A 22,209-nucleotide genomic window follows, 5' to 3' on the forward strand; every position below is an offset into this window, starting at 1 on the left:
TCCCCCCCCCCCCCCACCTAGGAGTTCCCCCTGGCTCCCGGGAGATGGACGGAGCGTGTAGCTGGAGGGAAAGGCTCTCGCCCTCTGAGAGTATTTCAATTCCAGGGCTGGGTGGGAAGGCTGAACTTTTTCTCTGGCTAAAGATATCCCGAGGATCTCTCTGCTCTCAAATTACAGCTGGTTTCGTCACTTGGAAGCCAGGGAACAAGTTTGGAAAGAAACCTCTCCCCAGGTCTCCGTTATTAAAGGTACAGGGTCTCTTTTTAAAGATTGCAAGGGGGAGACCCTGCAAAATAGGGTCTAGCTGGAAGGGGAAAATGAGAAGAGAATAAATGGAATTTCCACAACAAAAAGTCCGGTTTGCTATTGACATATTGGGGGAAGGGTGATTACTCTGGAGAAACTCCATTTCACATCTCAGTAAATATCAGTTCCCTTGGATTTGTTGTTATGTCTATTTTATTATTTAGAAAGTTTGTGACTTTGAAGGCAAACTGAATGATCAGACATGGCACTTTTGTTCAGAAACGGTTAGTTAATTGAAATTTGTATAAGCAATGATTTGGCAGCAATAGACATACAGAAAATTGAAGAATGCATAGTTGCTCGTATGTAGAAAAACAGAAGCTGGAAAGTGGAATTCTGCCGGCTTAATAAGTAAAAGGACAACTGAGTTCATTGCTTAATTTTATAAAATAATACTAAGTTTCTGCTTTGAATCTTGAAACTAATGCGTTTACAGCGATTGCCTCTTTTAAGATACTTAGAAGCCTTTGAAGAATATAGAGCTGGCATATTTTGAAGAATATATGGCTGGGTTATTCCCATTTTCCAGATGGAGAAATAAGAAAGCAGAATGTTAAATAAATCATTTATACGCACAGAGTCAGATTGTAGTTGAACCGGAACACATTAAGTCACAGTCTTTCCATTTAACTTGGGGGTGGGGGGTGGGGGAAAGGCCTTATTTTTAAACCAAGATATTTTAATTTCTGATTTATAAATTGATTGGCAAATGACCTCATTTGTTTAATGGATACTTCTTAAGCATTTACTATGCTCCAGGGTTTATTCTGGCTACTGGGAATACAGCAGTGAATAAAAATAATGACAACTCTCCTGAAGCTTACATTCTGGGAAATGGAGAGAAGCATTAAATTTTATACGTGAATAAGAGATATTGTATATTGCAATAGGGTTATGGGGGAAATAAAACAGAGGAAGGCCAGAAAAGCAGAAACAGGCAGCACTCCCATCTCTATGGGTATTTTCTATCTTTGCCTTGAAATGTAACTGAAACATTCATGTTGACTTGCCAAGGTTCCATACCTAGCTTCTTCCCCAAGGCATCAGGGACTGGTTCCATTCAGAGCCTCAGTGCCACACAGTTCTGGCACTGTCACACGCATTGTCATCACTATCAAGGACATAAACAACCCAGATTCCTGAATAGACAATGAGATGTTTGGCTAAGTAGCTTGATATTCTGTCGATTTGGTATCACATGCGTAGAGTTTTTGATACATGTTGACTGCACATTTTAGCTCTTATCCAGATATTTGGCATCATGAAAACATAGACCAAAGGAGTTTTCTTAGTGTTTATGCCAACAAGAAGACCAAGGCCTGTTTCAGTCTATCCCAGAAGAAAACTATAACCTCTTCCAGTTGAGAGACTGGACTGTTGGACTCAAGAGCTACATTGCTTCATTCCTTTTTCCCTGGAACATTCACAAATGACAACAGATGGATTCGCATTGGCTGCTTGGCCAAAGAAGAGAAGAGGAATTTACTCTGATTCATTTCACTTCTTGCACAATCTCTCTCTGACTTACTAACCAATTCAATTCATTAAACCTTTTTTAAGCATTTACTCCTTGCAGGGTGTAGTGTTAACCACAGATACCAAGATGTACACTAAAAAATTTCAGTCTTCAAAGAGTTTGCTCTCTGGTTGCAGAGTCAGGCATATTGACACATAATGACATAATGAGAATTAATAATGTGTACTTTCTTCCTACAATTACCTCACCTAAAGATACAAACTCCTTGTCATGCATTAGAAATGAAACGATTTTGAGCAAGTGACTAAAAATCCCCTTCAGTCTGACTAGAGACAAAGAGAAATGTATTGACTCACGGAAATTCTAAGATTAGATTTTCAGACAAAGTCTGGTCCAGAACCTAGTTTTGCTGACAGTTTCTTTGTCTTACTTCCTCAGCTTATATTTATTCCGGGGCAGTCTCTTTCATTTGTGGTTTCAAGATGATTACCAGTGTCTTCTGGGACTATATGATTCCTTGTTCATATCTAGCAGGAATGAAAGTTTGGTTTTCCTGGTAGTTCAAATGCAGTTTCCTCAAATCAGTCTCTGTGGCCATAATTGGCCTGATTTAGATCTTGAATACATCTTCAAACCAGCTGACTGAAGTAAGAGGTTTGGGACAAGCCACTTGACTTAAGACAATAAGGACCAGTCCTGCAGCTGAAGGCAAAGTACCAAGTAAACTACATGACTGAGTGGTTTAGGGTCCAATTTAGGAAGAAAACAGTACAAGAATAGATTCTGGGGAAGTAACTATGATGGTTTCCCCTACCTTATGCCTTTGTCTTCGTTAACCACATCTGAAATTCACTGCCACCCTTTTGTAGTGGTGCAAATGTTGATAAAGGTTTAGCAGCTGGGTGTATGGGGGAAGAAATCCTCATCTGTAGACTTTTCTGATTTCCGTGGTGAAAATACTCTCACAATGGTCAATGTCACTAAATGCAAAGCCAAGAAAACATACATAGTGGTGCACCAGTACATAACATTCCCAACATGCAAATACAAACAGCTCTAAGATGATAGAAAATAGTAAAAATCAAGTAAAATAATTAGGAAGCAATGGGTTTTGCATATTTATGCTTTTTATTTTAATATAGCTTAATCAAAAGTCTAAATCTTTTTTTTTAAATAATGGCTATGATAGACAAGTGACTTGTAAAATTTCTGAAAACCCAACAACTGGTTCTCATGAGCCAGTGCAAGTCAGCTCCAGTACATAATGTGGCCTTTTGATTAAACATTTCACTTTGTTCACTTTAAAAAGTTTTCTGTTTCCAGATTCCTCATATATGCCTAGTTCCATCCTGGGCTGGTCTTCCAGGGTTAGATCTAAGATGGGCTTCTTTGTCCTAGAATAAATGGAGTTGGAGGAGATGCCTAAAAAGACATATCAGAAAGAAGACTTCAAAGAATAAGGTCAAGAAGCACTATCTACTGTCGAGGACAATGGTTGAGTCTAGGGCTGAACATTTGAGAAAAAATTAAAAGAAAAACCATCTGCCCATCAAAAGAGAACTGGACAAAACAAGTATGGTACTTACACACGATGGAATATTATGCAGCCATAAAGAAGGACAAAATCATGAACTTTGCAGCAACTTGGAAGGACTTGGAAGCTATAATATTGCATGATCTAACAGAGAAACAAAGAACTGAGTATCACACATTCTCACTCATAAGCAGACCTTGAATAATGATCATAACACAATAAGAAAAGGATTAGCAGTAGTGGGAAATTGCCAGGGGAGTGGAGATGGGGTGGGGTGGGATTAATAGTAGTGGGAAACTGCCAGGGGAAGAGAGTGTACACCTCATCAACAGGGTACCTGCATAATGAACATTTGTATACCTAACCCTGAATTTCACTCCACATCTTTAAAATAAAAAAAAAAATTTAAAAAAGAAATGTACCTGCTAATATGGTGAAAGAGTTGGTCACAATGTTGTATAACTTAAGAATCACAAATAAAATTTAAATAAAGAAAAACAGCAACAACAGCAACAAAAATTAAAAGACAGAACTGGGTAAATGTAAGAATAAAGAAGGACCTCAGAAACAGTGACCAGGATGATATAAGTAAGTAGAGGAGCATTGTTGCTTAATAATCCCTGGCACAGGATGCCAGCATGGTTGTGTGGCTTATCCTTTGTCATTTTCAGTGCATTTCAAAATCTTGTTTCTTTAGATCCATCACCACTTTAGGCAAGGAAGCAGGAATTTAGGCTAACATCAAGAGCCTAAAGAGCTATAAGCCACAGATCCTCAAATTCTGTGACTTTTCCTTGTCAAAGTTTTTTTTTGGTGATTCCTTGACTATTTCGGGTTATGGTCATAGTAGAACTTTTATGGGAAAGTGTTTAAGGAGGAACTGGGGATACTGGGTCCCACCAGACAGCCAAGAAACCCAAAAGGAAACCCTGTGATGTGGAAGCCCTCACTCTCAGCATCCCCCTCAAGTTGTCAGACTTAGTCCCTGGACCATGTCAAAGAAGAAAAAAAAAAGGGAGAGATATTCTACACCAAAGCAAGAGTCCTGAGGTGGGAGGAGAGAGGGGAGGAAGAAGAGAAGGGAAGATGAGGAATAGGACACACTATTTAGCACTTTGGAGATTTTTAAAAAAAATCAGTAAGAGGTAATCGGTTCATTCACTGACCAGCCATTGTTTGCAGAAGGTGGGAAGGATAGAGAAAAAGAAATGTATGCAAGAAAGAAAGAAAAGCCAGGCTTAGTGGCTCAGCCTGTAATCCCACGCTTTGGGAGGCTGAGGTGAGTGGATTGCCTGAGCCCGCGTGTTTGAGACCCGCCTGGACAACTTGGTGAGACCTCATCTCTACAATAAATCAAAAAATCAGCTGGGCATGGTAGCGCATGTCTGTAATTCCGGCTACTCAGAAGACTGAGGCAGAAGGATTGCAGGAGCCCAGCAGGCGAGACTGCGGTGGCCGGGAGCAGCCACTGCACTTCAGTCTGGGTGACAGAGTGAGACTCCAACTCAAAAAAAAAAAAAGGAAAGAAAGAAATAGGGAAGGAAAACAACTAGTAAAGAAGAAAAGATGAAAAGAAGGGAAGAAGAAAGGGAAAGAGTGAAATAAATTTTGATTAGTCTGTGCTATTTGTCACACCAATGTGGTTAAGTGACTATTATTATTTACAAGGAAAACATTTTTTAGGGGCAGATGGTGAACAAGAAAAATCACAAACAAACTTCCTATCAAATATGGGCAATAAAACACACCCATGAAAACAATGAGAATTCTTATTATAAGAATAAAGAGGGAAGGGCATCTGATCAGTTTTTGCAATCTTTCCACATTAGTCAAAATGTGCCATGTTGTGCTGTTGTTACAAACATCATGAAAGTGCTAACATCAAACTTATGCTTACTGGAGGTCAAAGTAACTTAGCAACCTTCCTCTATATGGCAACTCTGCCATGCTATCAGCAACATGAGACGTCCTTGGTTGAGGTCTGGAGAGTCTTGTGCTGCACTTCATTCATTGACTAAGAAGTGACACACGTCACTTTTGCACACAGTCCATTGACCAATGATACGGCCCTGCCTGTGAGCAAAGGGAGTAGAAGTCTTATCCTTTCATGTGCCCAGAAGGAGAGGAAAAACAGAAGTGGATGAGCACTAGATGTCTTGATCATACTTTTCAATAAGAAAAATATGTGTTAGATTTATTCTAGAACTGACTAACTGAAAACGACTATGTAAATGTGAAATATATTCCATAACAGTGCAAATATTTCTTATTTTCAGTCAGGATAGAAAATACAAGCAAAGAAATAGACTAAAGCACTTACCTTACTGTCACTGCCAGATTCAATGTCTGACCCTTTCCACCCATTTCAACCATGAACATAGTACACACCAAATCATTGAGGAGAGGAGCTAATAATAGTCAGAGAAGTGGAGGTAAGAATTAGAGTCTGAAGGAAAGAAGGAGGTTGAAGTAACTGGTTGTCCGATCAGTGTGGTTGAAGGGTTTCTGCAGACACATACTAGATCTAAGGCATGTGGGGGGAGCAAAGAAGACAGGACAATTAAATCCTCTAGGAGGAGATGTAACAAAAAATGAAAGCAGGAGTTCATTCAGAAGAGGAGAGGGCTGCAAAGAGGTTGGGTCTTGCACCAGAGGATCAAATCATACCTGTCTGTATAGGACACTACTATGCTCAGTTAAACATGTGAGAAGGATCAGTGTCATTTGGGAGACATTTGATGCCCCATTTAGATTCGTCCATGGCTCCCCAATTCACTTAGACTAAAATTCAATCTTCTTACCTGGCCAAATGAATCTTGAATAGTCTGGTTCCAGCCTTTACATTTGCACCTCCTGGGACTTCAGACCTTGTTTACTATGCTCAAGCCATAAAACTTTCTTCTAAAAATTTACCTCTCATCTCAAGGACTAGACGTCTGATGCTGTCTTTCTACCTGGAACCCTCTTTCCCAACTCCTTTCCTGGCTAATGCCTGCTCATCTCTCCTGTCTTTAGAGACGGTAATGTCATTTCCTCTAAAAACCTCTTCTTGGTTTCTGGATATTAGTTAGTTCTCCCTATTATTCCCATTTATATCACCATGTACTTTTTCTCACGACACCTTCCGTTATTTATAATTCTGCTTCAGCATATGTATTTTAAGCTCAAGTTAAACTACGTGAAGATAGATGCTACGTTCACTTCTGTCTTCTCAGTGCCCAGCCTGGTGACCGGATCATAGGAGGTGCTCAGTGATTATCTGCTGACATTTTCTGTTAGGTCAGCCATTTTCTATTTAATATTTCAACAAGATGTTTTTGTAGTTAGTGTTTCAATGGTACTTTATCTTTGTTCTTTTTAACATGTATTGCATTGTACTTGACTGTTTGTTTACTTGTCTCTCTCCCTCTAGACTATAAGTTCCTCAAAGGTAAGGGTATATTTTATTTACCCTTATGTACCCCATGATTGACACAGAGTCAGGCATATAGCAAGGGCAAAATATTTCTTAGTAGTTGTGATAACTAGATGGCAGAACTTTAAAATTCTATTATTTAAAAACCGTCAGATCATCTATCAAGTACATGTTTTGTCTGGCCAACAGTTAGCCAGTGACGGTCTCATTGAATCTGAATAATTCTGGCAGGGAAGAAGTTTGGAAAAAGTCCTATGAATTCTAACACTCAGAACATTCAGAAGGGCATATCACTCAGAAGGGAGATTTTTGACCCATTTTTAGTCAACTATGCAGCAGTCTGTATATATGGTCCTAGAACATTGTGGTTTGTAAACTAGGAAAGTACCAGATGACCCTGTAGGATAATTTACTATTTGCCTAGTAAAGACTTTCACTCTTCTGCTATGGAAAGTGCATATCCTGGATTATGATCCAGCCAGGCTTGGAGAGGAACCAGAGTTTGAGTTTATTTCTTCTGCGTAATCAGTGTTTTCTTGTGCCTTACCCTAGTCTGTTTGGCACCAGCAAATTTGGTGTCTGGTGAGAGCCACTTCATAGCTCACAGATGGTGATCTTCTCCCTGTGTCCTCAGATGGTGGAAAGAATGAGGAAGTTCTCTGGAGTCCTTTCTATAAGGGCACTAATCCCATTAATGGGGGAATCCACCTTCATAACCTAATCACTTGTCAAACATCCCACCTTCTAATACCATCCCATTGGTGATTAAATTTCAGCATGTAAATTCAAGGGTAGGGTGGTAAGAAAATATTCAATTTATTACATTTCTCATCATTTTATTCTCAGGTTCAAAAGAAAATAAGAAGAAGCAGAGAGACAGAATATGAGAGAGAGAGAGAGCGTGCGCAAGAGAGAAGATACCAGTTTCATTTCAATTCTGCAAGCACTTTGTTCAGTAACCACAAAAGGAAAAAAGGAGGAATAGATGCATCTGTACAGTCTGGTGGGGAGGAAGGGGAGTAGAGAAAAGAGTCTGTACATGAATACAGTGGTTGGAAGTACAATCATGCACTGCGTAATGACATTGGTCAATGAAGGTGGTTCCGAATGATTATAATACAGTATTTTCACTGTACCTTTTCTATGTTTAGATATTCGAGGGAGGACCCCAGATCCCTGGAATTTATTTATTAACAATTGCATATTTATTCTGACATGTCTAAACTTCAGTCACCTTCAAAGTACTCCCCATTTGATGCTATACACCTAGAGAGATATTTTTTCCACTGCTCAAAACAGTTTTGAACATGTCCATTTTTATGCCTTTTAGTGTTTCTGCAGTTTTTTTGTTTCACCTCTTCCACATCAGCAAAACATTTCCCTCTGAGGACTTTTTTCATTGGAAGAAAACACAACAAAAAAGTCACGTGGGGTGAGATCGGGTGAATAGGAAGGATGGGGCATGGTGTCATGCTGTTTTTGGTCAAAAACTGCTGAACACTCTGCATAGTGTGGACAAGTGTGCTCATAGATCACCCATCATGAAATGGGCAAATGCATTGGTTGAAAGAATCTCTAAAAAAAATTTCACTGAAGCCAAATACAACCTGTCACAGCAATACTGCCTGGTACCCTGATGCCTGATGCCAATGGGTTCCTTGAACAGTAACCCAGCAGGGGAAGCCTGTATCACAAAGAGGCTCACTCTCTGAAAAATAATTCTGGGTTTTTGGGGGCCCTTTGTATTTAGGTACACAAATACTATTGTGTCACAATTGCTTATAGTATTCTGTAGAGTAACATGCTGCACAGGGTTGTACCCTACCATCTAGGTTTGAGTAAGGACATCCTATATGGTGTGTGCACAACAATGAAATTGCCTAACCATGCATTTCTCAGAATTCATTCTTGTCATTAAGCAATGCATGACTGTATACAGGGTAGTTCATACAAAGGCCACTTCCCAGAATGTGTAAAGATCACCGATTTGGGAAAGTGAAAGCCTGCATCTAATTGGGAAGAGAAAAAGTGTCATGGGATTTTTAGGCCAAGAGCCACTGACTGAGGTTTTGAAGAACTGTGGGGCTTAGAGTCTGTTCCCTTACTCAATACAGTCTTCTATTTTTGGCCTTAACAAAACTTATAAAGGAGGCCACAAAATGGCCCAAAACTGACAACCCTCAGAAATCCTTGGAGGAAGGGGTTGGGGAGGGGTGGGGATTAGTAACAGCATGGCTCTTTTCTTTGTCAGAAATCAGAAACATCTTCTTCCACTATTATGTTTCTTGATTCTTGGCTGCCTTTTTTTTTTTTTCAGATCTTGAAGATTTTTAAATGATCTTGCAGTGAGCAAGTCCTTGATTATGTTTTTAATTCAAATCCAAACATAATTTTTAATCCTAAAGAAATGCAGTTGGAAGAGGATAATAGAAGCTCTTTTGGAAAGGAGTCAAAATGGGCTTGTCAATATTGCCTTTGGGAGCAGAAATCTGATTATGGTTCAGAAATCTTATTTCCAGATCCTAGTTCCAGGGCAAACCAATGTGCTCTATGACTTATTTTGCAGCTTTGTTATTCTGCCTAATAAACACTCACACTTTATTTCTTACTTCCTTAGTCTATTCCTCATTTGACCCTTATTCCTGATGGCCCTTTTGACCCCAAATGTCAGACAGATGGAGGTGGAAGAGTAAGCCCATCCAGATGTTTGCTATGTAACAAGTCACTTAAAAATGCTCTATAGGCATTGGATCTTAATTTAGGGAATAATTGTGTCTGCAGTCTGGATGTTCTTCAGTATTGCCAAGTTCAGAGTAGATGTTCAGCAAAATTTTTTTGAAAGAAATACTAAATAATTTTAAAAATGAGGTTATTAATTTCATACTGAGCATATGCCTTGAACAACGGACTTGAGAGAAATCATGGTATAGACTTGAAACACAATTTGTCTCAGTCTGTTTTGTATCGCTATAACGGAATACCTGAGTCTGGATAATTTATAAAGAAAAAAAGTTGATTTGGCTCACGATCCTGGACGCTGGAAAGTTCGAGATTGGTGAGGATCTCACCCTGCCTCAACTCAAAACAATTTTTGATAAGAAATGGTTAATCTGCTTGGTGTATATTTGCTCACAGAAATCAACAAGAAAAACACTAGTAGGAGAGACTGAGCTAGCCTATAACCCACTCTCTCAGAAATTAATTTGTTTTCATGGGAGTGAGAACTCACTCGCTCCTGCAAGAAGGCAGAAATCTATTCATGAGGACTGATCTGCCATGAACCAACCACCTCCCACTAGGTCCCACTCCCTAACACCATCATGTTGGGACTCCAATTTCAACATGAGTTTTGGCAGGGCTAACTCATCCAAACCATAGCATAATTCCTTTGTGTACTCAAGAACTCTCCAACAGGGCTTACATACTGTGTAGCTAAGGATTACTTAGACTGGAGAGACTCATTCACTGATGAACTTTTCCTGCATTCTTTTTGTTCATAAAAAACAACTCTTGATTTTTTTTGACAGTGAGTCTGGATCATAGTCAGTCTTACGTTTAGCATGTTACTATAGCTGTGTAAAGAATAAACAGCAAACCAAACAATGAAAAGAGCTATAAAAGACAAGTAAGATAGATCTGATTTCATTAGAAATGCATGCAAAAATCATTACAGTCACAGTAAAAGGGACTGGGAGAAGACTTTCAACACATTTTTATAAGACATGGTCAATGTGCTGTGTCGATTGTGCTAACAGAAATCAATAAGAAAAGGATTAGGACCCCCAAAATACATTAGAAAGAAGCACGAATAAGCAATTTTCATCAGAGAAAATTACATACCTATCTAATATATAAAGTATGTAATGTTGCAAGTAATAAAAAGCCAAAAATTAAAATGATGAGACAATATTTTCCCTAATATCTTTTTTTTGTTTTGCGTTGGAGTCTCACTCTTGTTGTCCAGGCTGGAGTGCAGTGGCATGCTCACAGCCACCACAGCCTCGACCTGCTGGGCTTAGGTAATTCTTCTGCCTCAGCCTTCCAAGTAGCTGGAGTTACAGGTGTGTGCCACCACTCTGGGCTAATTTTTTGATTTACTGTAGAAACAGGGTCTTGCCAAGTTGCCCAGGCTGGTCTCAAGCCCCTGAGCTCAGGCAATCCTCTCACCTCCACCTCCCAAAGTGCTGGGATGACAAGTGTGAGCCAACTGCGTCTGGCTCCCTTCATCTTCTTTAGATGGAATGTTTTGCTGCCATCCTGACCCTGGGTTTGCTGAAAGCAGACTCTCATCCCTACAATTTAGTCTCTTAAACCACTAGGTTCTGCGGCCAACACATAGCCCTTTGGATTCAGAAGACTCCATTGGTAGATTCAACCCATGGTCAAAATAAAATCAGCATGTTCCATGACTGTGGACTCTGAGGTTAAGTTTCTAGATTGTCATGGGTTGGAATTTGTTATTGGTAATATTGGGACTGGCTTGGAGGACAAGGTGATGGTAGATGCAATCCCTGTGTGTTGCAGTATGTTGTTATTTTGTGGTAAAACCTCTCTGTAGGAGGCCAGTTAGACAACTAAACAGAAATCCTAAAATTCAGGAATTATTGTCAAACTAAGTAATCCAGAACAATGGGTTTAAATTTATGTATCTGTCTCATTTCCAGGTCTCTTTCATGTTTATTAAGACAATTGCTGCTTCCCCAGACTTCACCTCACATCATCACATAGCTAGAAGGGATTTCTATTAGGCAGTCTTGTAGCCTAATTTGAGTCCTGCCACATACATGAGAACATTTCTTAAAATCCACATCTCTAGATACTTACCACATTTTTATTTTTTAAAAAATATAAACAAAGTTTTCCCTCAGGGCTGGTTAAATCAAGTTTGAAGATGTGTGATTGTCTACATGCTAATATTATTTTAAGGAAAATGGAGGAAAATATACTCCGCAGTGAAGGTTATAATTTTTCTTTTTCAAAGATGAAAAATAAAGAGGACAGATTTTAATAGAACTTAACCAAAAAAAAATTGTCTTGGTCCTCACATTGATCACGAAGAATATCCTTTGAAATATTTTTTTCAAGTCTGTAAAAAAATAAAAATGAAGCTTGCATTTAAAAAATGTTTAAAAATAGGACATGTACTACCAGGGAGGTCTTTCTAGTAACCAAGTAACTGATGATGTTTAGAAAGACTCTGAATAATCTCAAAGATAGAGAACACTGTGGTTTTTTTTTTTTTTCCCAATGTAGACCAGTGTCTAGTACAAACCGACAGCAAATAACAATTTATGAATAGTTGAAAGACTGGTAATTTATGATAACACTGTTGCAGCAGCACAGTCGTATAATAGGTTTGCAGATATTTAACAGGGAGAGAATGCAAAATAAAAGTGCTCCCCGTGTTTTCTTAGAGATTCTAGTTAGTGTAAGGAATATCACTTCACTGTGGGGTGTGTTGCTGAGGTCCCTGTGCATGTTTGGATAAGATGAGTGTGAGTCTTTCTGCCCAGGATAAGTTGTCTTTGTTTTCTCCTCTCCCCTTCCCCAAAATGGTTTGTTGATAATGGCTTCATCTCAAAAATGGAAGCCAAATGGAAAAGGACAAAATGATCCCAAGAGGAAAAAAAAAAAATCCTGTCAGGAATAATATACACAAGTTTAAAATAACTAGAAGTGATTTGTCATTAAAAATTTTGCTTTCCTCTTGTAGAATGATTTTTTACAATCTCTAATTAGAGGAAAATATTTCTTATTTTTAACCTCCGGAGTTCTCCTTGGCTCAGGTATGGCTGCATTCCAAAGCTGCTTGAAGAGAAGAAAGGGATTAGCTGTGGAATGGTGAATTCCCTATGGTTCGCCCTCATGAATGTGAACTCAACAGCTGAGAGGAGAAAACGAAAAGTCAGCATTTAGATGCTCCCTCTATATGAAGTCAAACATCCGGCTCCTTGGGTATGTCTAGATTGTAAATGCTTGGCAGTGTGTAGACAAATGTTTCTGTGTTTTTTCTCTTACTCTAGATATTTTGATATGTTGGAATCCTGGTCTCAGAATCCTAAACAAGAAAAGAATCCTAGGTATTCTAATTTGAGGAAGAGTACCTGTTGATTAAAAAAATGTCCTAAGTAACCAAAACCAAAATATAATCAACATGTTGACCCAAATATTACAGTTAAGCTTAAGATCTTTTTAAGAAGTCACATTGATGTGTGCTTCTACACAAGATGGAATAACAGAGATTGAATGCACTTTCCACTCTGAAATACCTAAAATACCCTATGTGATATATTAAACAACAATTTTCAAGTCAAAGGGCATCCAGAAATGAAGAACAGTGATTCCTGTTAGATGGGAAACCAGCCCCATGTAGGGAAGGGGAATCCAGGTGGAACCCAATGGCTTCCTTGAGGTGAGAAATAAGTTGAAAGTCAAAATGCCATCAAACATTTTTGTAAATTGACAACTGTTTCTAAAATTCATGTGAAAATACAAAAAATCTAGTATAGTAAAGATGATGTTGAAAAAGATAAATACATCTGGAGAACTTATATTAAAAGCTACAGGTATCTAGATAATGTTGTATTGGCATGAAGTTAAAGATCAATAAAAAATAATAGCAAATCTAGAAGTAGAACTTCACATTTATCACCAATTGAGTTTTTGACAAAGTTGCAAAAGTAATTTGACGGAAGAAGTGTTTTAAACAAGTGGAACCGAGATACAGACTGAACATTCATAACTCAAAAATCCAAAATCTGAAATGCTCCCAAATTGGAAAACTTTTGAGCATTGACATGATGCCACAAGTGAAGAATCCCATGCACATACTTAACACAAGCTTTGTTTCATGTACAAAATTATTAAAAATATTGTATATGTTTTAGTTTCTTGAGAAATCTCCACATTGCTTCCCATAGAGGTTAAACTAGCTTACATTCCTACTAACAGCATAGAAGTGTCTTCTTTTCTCTGCATCCATGCCAGGACCTATTGCTTTTTGATTTCTTAACAATAGCTTTCCTTACCATCGATATCTCTTTGTAGCTTTGATTAGCATTTCTCTGATAATTAGTGAGGCTAAGCATTTTTTCATGTGTTTATTGGCTGTATGTCATTCTTTGAGATGTGTTTGTTTATGTCTTTTGCCCCAATCACCGTTTGCACCTCACAACTCTAAAATTTAAAATAAATAATTAAGATAAGATCTTTTTGCTACATAAACTTCGTTAAATAAAAAAAAATTTGCATACAATTGCATTCAGGCTATGGATATAAAGTGTATATGAAACATATATAAATTTCATGTTTAGAATTTGAATTCCATCCCCCTAAATTTCTCATTTTGCATATGCAAATATTCACTTCCCCCCAAAAAAACTCTGAAAATTCAGAACAATTCCGTTCTCAAGCATTTTGGTTAAGGGATACACGACTGTATTTGAATATTAATCTGCAACATAATGAACTTCTAGCTATACACAAAGCAATATAAAAATTTTGTAAAATTAAGATTTCTTAGCTATGCCATCAAAAGTATAATTCATAAAAAACAAAATTAAGAACTTCTCTTTGAAAAACTTTGCTAAGCAAATGATAACAAAAGTCATACCCTGGGAGAAATAATTTGCACATCTGACACAGAATTTGTATTCAAAATACAGAATACCTAAAATTTGATAAAACAACAAAAATTTCAATAAAATAAAGCAATGATTTGAATAGACTTTCTTTTTCTTATTACAAAGATGTGGGGTACAATTTAGGGTTAGGTATACAAATATTGATTATGTAGGTAACCTTGTTGATGAGGTGTGCCCCTCCCTCCCCTGGCAGTTTCTCTCTACTGTCACTCCCGCACCTTCTCCCCTGACAGTTTCCAATCCCTTTCTTATAGTACTGCGATAATAGTTCTAGGTCTGCTTATGAGTGAGAACATATGGTATTCTGTTCTTTCTTTCTGTGATAGATCACTGAGTATGATTGACTCTAAATCCATCCAAGTTGCTGTGAAGTCCATATGTTTGTCCTTCTTTATGGCTGCATAATATCCCATTGTGTACATGCATGACATTTTTTTAATCCAGTCCAGCTTTGATGGGTAGCATGGTTGGTTCCATGTTTTTGTTACTGTAAATAGAGCTGCAACAAACATACGTGTGCAGGTATCTTTTTTATAGAATGATTTGAGTTTCTCCGGGTATATTCCCAATAGGGGAATTGCTGGGTCATATGGGAGCTCAAATTCTAGTTGGCTGAGAAGTTGAGGCTTTGCTTCCAGGATCTCTATCCTGTTCCATTGGTCTATATACCTGTTCTTGCACCAATACCAGGATGTTTTGATTACTGTAGCCTTATAGTAAAGTGTGAAGTCTGAAAGTGTGATATCTCCTGCTTTGTTTCTTTTGCCACGGTTTGTTTTTGCTATTCATGGTTGTTTATGTTTCCATATGAATTTCTGTATTGTCATTTCCAGGTCTGAGAAGAATGATGTTGGTAACTTAATGGGTATTGCATTGACTCTGTAGATTGTCTTTGGTAGGATGGACATTTTAATCATGTTGATTCTTCCATTCATGAGCATGGAATATTTTTCCACTTGTGTCTTCTTGGATTTCTTTGAGCAGTGTTTTGCAGTTCTCATTGTAATGGTCTTTCACTTCTCTGGTTAGGAAGACGCCAAGGTATTTCATTTTTTGTGTTGCTATTGTGAATGGGATTGTGCTTTTTATTTGGGTCTCTGCCTGCTTGTTGTTGGTGTATAGGAATGCAACTGTCTTTTGCACATTTATTTTGGACCCCGAGACTTTGCCAAAGTCCTTTATCAGTGCAAGCAGGTTTTTGACAGTTTCTCTTGGATTTTCAAGGTATAGGATAGTGTCATCAGCAAAGAGGGATAACTTGACTTCCTCTTTTCCGATTCGGATACCCCTGATTTCTTTCTTTTGTCTAATTATCCTAGCTAGGACTTCCAACACAATGTTGAACAAGAGGGGTGAGAGTGGGCAGCCTTGTCTTATTCTGGTTTTCAAGGGAAATGTTTCCAGTTTCTGTCCATTTAGCAATATGTTAGCTGTGGGTTTATTATAAATGGCACTTACTATTTTGAGGTATGTCCCTTCTATACCTTGGTGTTTGAGGGTTTTTATCAAGAAGGGATTCTAGATCTTATCAAACGCTTTTTCTGCATTTAATGAGATAATCATCACGTGGTTCTTGTTTTTACATCTGTTGATGTATTTAATTACATTTATGGTCTCACATATGTTGAACCAGCACTGCATCTGGGAATGAAGCCTACTTGGGTCATGGCGGATGATTTTTGAGATGTGTTTTTGGATCTGATTCGCTAGAATCTTGTTGAGGCTTTTTGCATCTATGTTCATAAATGATATTGGCCTGGAGTTCTCTTTTTTTGTTGTTGGATCTTTACTCGGTTTGGTATCAGTGTGATGTTAGCTTCGTAAAATGATTTGGGAAGAATTCCATCTTTCTCAATTGCCTGGAATACTTCCAATAGGGTTGGTATCAGCACCTCCTTATATGTTTTGTAGAATTCTGCTGGAAAGCTGAATAAACTTTCAATGAAAGAAAATATATGGTTGGCAAATAAGCGTATGAAAAGTTTCTCAATATATTAGTGTTATGGATTGAATATTTGTCCCCTCCAAAACTCATGTTGAAATTTAATGATCACTGTGTCAGTATTGATTGGTTGGGTCTTTATTGGGTTTAATGGGTTAATATATCAATGAGTTACCATGAGAGTAGAACTGATGGTTTTAGAAGAAGAGAAAGAGAGGGTTGAGCTAACATACTCAACCCCTTTACCATGTAATGCTCTGTGCAAACTTGGGAATTTGAACATATTCTCCACCATCAAGAAGGCCCTCACCAGGTACACTCCCTAGAACTTGAAGTTTCCAGCCTCCAGAGCTATAAGGAATAAATTTTGTTTTTAGTGAACTAACCAGTTTCAAGTATTCTGTTATAAGCAACAGAAAATGGATTAAGGTAATTAATCACTTGTAAAATGCAAATTATAATCATAATGAAATACCACCATATGATACACAAGCTCTTCTAAAAAATTTAAGATGATAATACTATACTTACAAGGATGTGGAGAAACTTGAACTCTCATACACTCTCCTGGTGACAATGTAAAACTGTACAACCATATTGAAAAATAGTTTGATAGTTTTAAAAAGTTTAACAGAAATCTACCATATGGCCCAGTCATTACTTTCCTAGATATTTACCCAAGATGAATGAAAGAGTACGTCCACACAGACTGACACATGGACATTCATTACAGTTTTGTTAGCAATATTTAAAACTGGAAATAACCCAAATATTCATCAACAGGTAAATAGATAAACTGTAGTATATTCCAAATCCGGAATACTGTTCAGCAACAAAGATAAATGAACTATTGGCAACCCAATAGCATGGAAGAATCTTAAAATAATTATGCTAAATTAAAGAAGTCAGATAAACAAAAGACTGTATTAAATTTGTAAGAAAAATATTGTATGATTCTACTTATATTTAATTCTAGAAAATGCAAACTAATCTACAGTGATCATAAGAGGAAACTTTTGGGCATTTTGAATTTGTTCATTATCTTGATTGTGGTGATGGCTTCACAGATATATACAATCATGACCATTCCACCCTGAACATGCCCAATATGGTCAGACATATATACAATATATACCTATATGCCTGACCAATGACCATATTTTATATATATATACAATATGTCAGGTAAACCTCAATAAAGATGTTAGAAATGTCATCTTGCCTAGAGCAATATGGTAGGTATTTGTTTAGTAATTTTTTTTTTTTTGTAGTGTGGTTGGAAAATCCAGAGTTGGAAGACCTAGTTTCTAACTCTTTTCCTTGGCAAGGCAAAGTCCACTTTCCTATGGGTTCAAAAAAAGCCATGGAAGAATCAGTCAGGAAATGAGATGGTGGCAACTCTGATTTAGTAAGATCACTCTTGCCATGATGATATAAGTTACCTACTTCAAAATAAAACACATGATCAGTCCTGCAGTGGGATGGGACTAGGGCAGAAACCAGACATGGTGAGGACATTAGAAACTGAAGCCAACATAAGACTGGTTATTTGTGTAGGAATCTTGACTCTCTTTTCATGTGTTTTGGTAACATGAACAATTCTGAGGGTCTTACTGCGCTTTAACACCTCCAGATGCAACAGGCCACTATATCATGTCTACGACTGCTAGACTTTGGAAGTGTGGGGTATTTATTTTTATTTTTAAGTGACTGTCAGTTTGATGGGCTTCATCTAATAAAAAAGGCCTATGAGTTTTTTACTTTTACATTTGAGTTACTCTTAGCAGCTCTATCGCTTTTCCCGACTCCCACTGCTGGGCTCTATTCTTGGAGTGTACAAGATATAGGCTTATCACACTCTGCCCAACTGTTTTACTTTCTTCAAAAATTTTCTTCCTGTTTTCTCCAGCCCATAGAAGTTCTGTGTATTCTTTCTGAAATAGGAACTGCTGACTAACTAGATATTATTGAAAACCTATTGTTTATGCTGGGATCTGAGTTGCTAGGAGCTTTCAAGCCACACATTAAGTTATATTTGTTTACATTTTTCCCACTGTATCCTTTCACAAATAAATTATAGGTGACAAAAAATATCGCATATATTCAAATTATCATTCCACTAGAATTGTAAGTATTTTTTCCTGGAATATTGTTTGTGTTTAACTTTCTTTATTGTGTTATTTGATAGCCAGCTGAGAGCCTGAAAAGTTCTCTCTCTTCTCTCTGTTTCTCTCTTCCTCTCTCTCTCTCTCTCTCTCTCTCTCTCTGTGTATGTGTGTGTGTGTGCAAGTGTGCACCTACAATGAGTTATGGAAGGGGAAAGAAGTAACACTCAAGGCAAATTTAGATGATTGACAACATTTTTCATGGGCTGTCCATGTTTATGACTCTCAAGTATCATTTTTTGTCTTCATACTATTAGTAAGGTGGGGTGTGTACAGTTCTGGCTGGAAGTTAACTGGGGAAAAATATATTGAGTCATTTCTTGGACTAAGCTTATTAAACAAATTAGTCAATCTAAACGGTTAGCCTAAGTGTTAACTGCATGTGTCTGAACCTGGTAGAAGTGTTACCAAAAGCTCCCCAGGACAAAATTCTGAGTAGATTATCCAACAGTACTTGAGAGGAAGAGCAACTGTGAAATTTGCACTATGAGAGCAATCTTGCTAACATTATGGAGGTAGAGTTTTATTGTTCACCCTTACCATATTTTGTCCATTCTAAGAACTTATCAATGTTAAGATGCACTATTATTTTGCATAACAAAAGGTTACTTGCTCAAATTTCTGTTTTATTCTTATTAAAAGAGATCTTTTAGATTTATTTAAATCAAGATTTTTATTATTTATCACTCTTGGGAATGCACTGAAAGGAAAATATAAAATAAATTAATTTTGTTATACTCTTCCTAAAATTTCTCATTCACAGTCTGCCATTCCTAAATCACTTCTCAACTCATCTTTATTAATATTCATGAGTGATTTAAAATTTCCTAACAGAATGTTTCACTATTGTCTTTAGGGATTTTCTTCTAAAACCAGTTATACCCATTCTATAGGTTTTAATGACAGGACTTTTCTTCTTTTCTGGTTTTTATCTCTTCTTTCCTATTTCCTTTCCTTTCTTCCTCTCTTTGTTCTTTTTTATTTTTGTCTTCATTGGTTAGATATCTCTGAAATTTAATTTCAAACTCAGAAGTAAATTTTTCACAAATGTTGGTTTAATATCTTTTCAGCTGTTCTGTGTAAAACATGAATTGGTCAAATGAGCCTCTTATTACTTTAAGATTCCTTTTACCTCTTTCAGATTCCGTTTCCTGCTGTCTTTAGTTTCCTTACTAAGTGTGTGACAGGACTTTTTTTGTAGCTCTTTAGGTAACAACATGCAGCAGCTTTATTGGCTTCTGGGTATCTTTCTTTCTTAGGTCCTATAAATACTTGATTTTGCTTTGCAAGAAAATATGAAACTTTGGTCATTTTTGCAACAGTGATATTTGTAATCTTAATATCAAATGTCTAAATATTCTTTTTTTTCTGTGATCTCTAGTCCAGGGGTTTAACCGATCAGGAACAGGGTCTCACCGGAGGAGGTGAGTGGCGGGTGAGCAAGCAAAATTTCATCTGTGTTTACAGCCGCTCGCCATCACTTGCATGACCGCCTGAGCTCTGCTTCCTGTCGGATCAGGGTTGGCATTAGATTCTCATAGGAGCATGAATCCTATTGTGAACTGTGAAGATGAGGAATCTTCATGGTGTGCTTATTTATTTATTTATTTATTCATTTATTTATTTATTGGGTTGGAGTCTCACTCTGTCGCCCAGACTGGAGTGCGGTGGCTGCTCCCGGCCACCACAGCCTCGACCTGCTGGGCTCTGGCGATCCTTGCGCCTCAGCCTTCCAAGTAGCTGGAACTACAGGCGGCGCTACCATGCCCAGCTAAATTTTTGATTTATTGTAGAGATGAGGTCTCACCAAGTTGCCCAGGCGGGTCTCCAACCCGCAGGCTCAGGCAATCCACTCACCTCAGCCTCCCAAAGCGTGGGATTACATGCTGAGTCACCGAGCCCGGCTCATGGTGTGCTTCTTTTTCTTTTTTCTTTTTTTTTGAGTTGGAGTCTCACTCTGTTGCCCAGACTGGAGTGCAGTGGCCGCGCCACCGCCTTCCAAGTAGCCAGAATTACAGGCATGCGCTACCACGCCCTGCTGATTTTTTGATTTATTGTAGAGATGAGGTCTCGCTGCCCAGGGGGGTCTCAAACCCGTGGACTCAGGCAATCCACTCACCTCAGCCTCCCAAAGGCGCAGGATTACAGGCTGAGCCACCGAACTGCTGTGCTTCTTATGAGACTAATGCCTGATGATCTGAGGTGGAGCTGAGGCGGTGATGCTGGCGCTGGGGAGTGGCTACAAATACAGATGAACAGAAGCAATGAGGTTTGACGGCACAGAGACCATCATAAATCAGTTGTTTGCAGACTCATATTAAAACCTTATCAGTGAGTGGCAAGTGAGCTGGTATACTTAAATTGTGCAGCTGCATCTGGGTGTAGGCTTTAAACCAGAATCTGATGTTTACTTTAGTCTGTGCATAGCTTGCTCATTATGTTATTTTTCAGTTCCATCTGTGTCTCTTTTCTTTTAGTGGTGAGTTGTATAATTATTTCATTATATATTATAATGTAATAATAATAGAAATAAAGTGCACGATAAGTGTTATGCGCTTGAATCATCCCGAAAAGTCTCCCCCAACCCCACCGCCAAGGATCATGGAAAAATTGTCTTCCATGAAACCGGTCCCAGATGCCAAAAAGGTTCGGGCCACAACTTTAGAATACATAATAACTTTTGTTTCAATGTAGAATCATAGCATAACCTTGTTTAAAGGCATTTGAAATACCAGTTACACTCAGCACATGTAGAAACAACCATGCACTTGAATCAGTTGAAATGACAATAATACAAACATCTACAAGCACACACAATGGCATCTACGTCACAATTGCTGTGTGGTCAACAGTGATTATAAGTTGTCATCTATTATAAAACACCTCATCACCGAAATATTAAAGTGTTATAAAAAAGTGTGTCTTGCACTAAAGAAATGCAACATTAAACCTTTCTCGTTGGCTAAGTGCTTTAAAAACATTATTTAATCCTTAAAACAATCATAGGGAATCAGGATATCATTGTCCATCCTTACTTTGAAGATAAAAAAACTGAGGCAATAGAGATAAATAAACTTGCCCAGGGCCATATAACTGGAAATTTGAGGAACTGAGAATTTAACACAACTCTGCCTTATATAAACACCCATGCTCTTTTTGTCACTGTTCTAGCCTTCTTCTAAGGACTGGTGGGATAAGGGAATCCAAGACTTCACAAAGTTAGCGTGGCTCTACAAAATCATTCTGGCACTATCTTTGTTTCATGTTTTCTTTCTCTCAAAGTAAACTTAATTCTGTAATTTAGAATTTGTATTCAATGTCATTTGGAATGTCATGATTTGCCAAATAATGTTTAAAAAATGATGCTTTAGAAAAACACAACTTTTTGAGAAAAAACTTGTAATGGGAACTTACTTTCTTAATAATGCATGTAAAACCCCAGAAAGTTCTAATAGCTTGGTGTCCAACAATGTTACCTACCCATACGCTATATGTACCTGCCCCTCCATCCAACCACATCTATTTCTGGGAGGCCAGATCCATATGTGATGCAAGAAGCTGATTTTTAAAAAAAGATCTAATGGTTGTACTGCCTCTTTTTTCTTCTTTGAGTCAGTATTAAGGAAATGAATTGTTACCAGCTTTCCAGTACACATTTTTGTATTGGAATCACTGTGAATCACTGAGAATCACTGTGTTATTCTGTTTCGCATTGCTGTGAGGAAAT

Source organism: Carlito syrichta, unplaced genomic scaffold (assembly GCF_000164805.1).
Source record: "Carlito syrichta isolate Samal-C Ts95f unplaced genomic scaffold, Tarsius_syrichta-2.0.1 Scaffold306335, whole genome shotgun sequence".
NCBI classification, from domain to species: domain Eukaryota; kingdom Metazoa; phylum Chordata; class Mammalia; order Primates; family Tarsiidae; genus Carlito; species Carlito syrichta.